We start from the raw sequence: 555 nt of genomic DNA on the forward strand, positions 1-555 counted from the left end.
CACATAAATTGAACATGCCAACTTATCTCATTTTAGGGTTGGAGCATCTTCTGGGTTAATGACCGGTGTCCCACTTCTGTGACGGAACAAATTGGGGTAAGGAGGTCATAAATACATACAAAACCCCCACAGATTCTCTTCCTTTGGGGTAATCTGAAGATTTATAGTAGTAGAATGAGATGTGATTGGAACGGAAGGAGAAAAAAATTTAAAAGTGCTAACAGGCTTGTCTGATCATTCTGTCTCAGTCTCCAGGCACAGAACAGATTTGTAACAGATTTTTCTAGTATCCGATGTGACTTTTCCTTCCTCTCAAAGACAACTAAAATGTAGAAAACTAGCTGAATTTTCACATTTTCCAGGAACTTTCAGAGAGAGAGAGGGGGAATATGACAATTCATCTCTATGCTTTGAACAGGGATCTACAAAGCCGTATTCAAAACAATAGCCTCAACTCCCCATCAACAGTTGCTCAAAACATGCTTTGACAATGGTTTTTCACCACTGAACACAAATGAATCGTACTTCAAGAACGAGGAGTCTGCTCTTGGTTCA

The sequence above is a fragment of the Buceros rhinoceros genome, unplaced genomic scaffold (genome assembly GCF_000710305.1).
Source record: "Buceros rhinoceros silvestris isolate BGI_N320 unplaced genomic scaffold, ASM71030v1 scaffold8890, whole genome shotgun sequence".
Classification (NCBI taxonomy): Eukaryota; Metazoa; Chordata; class Aves; order Bucerotiformes; family Bucerotidae; genus Buceros; species Buceros rhinoceros.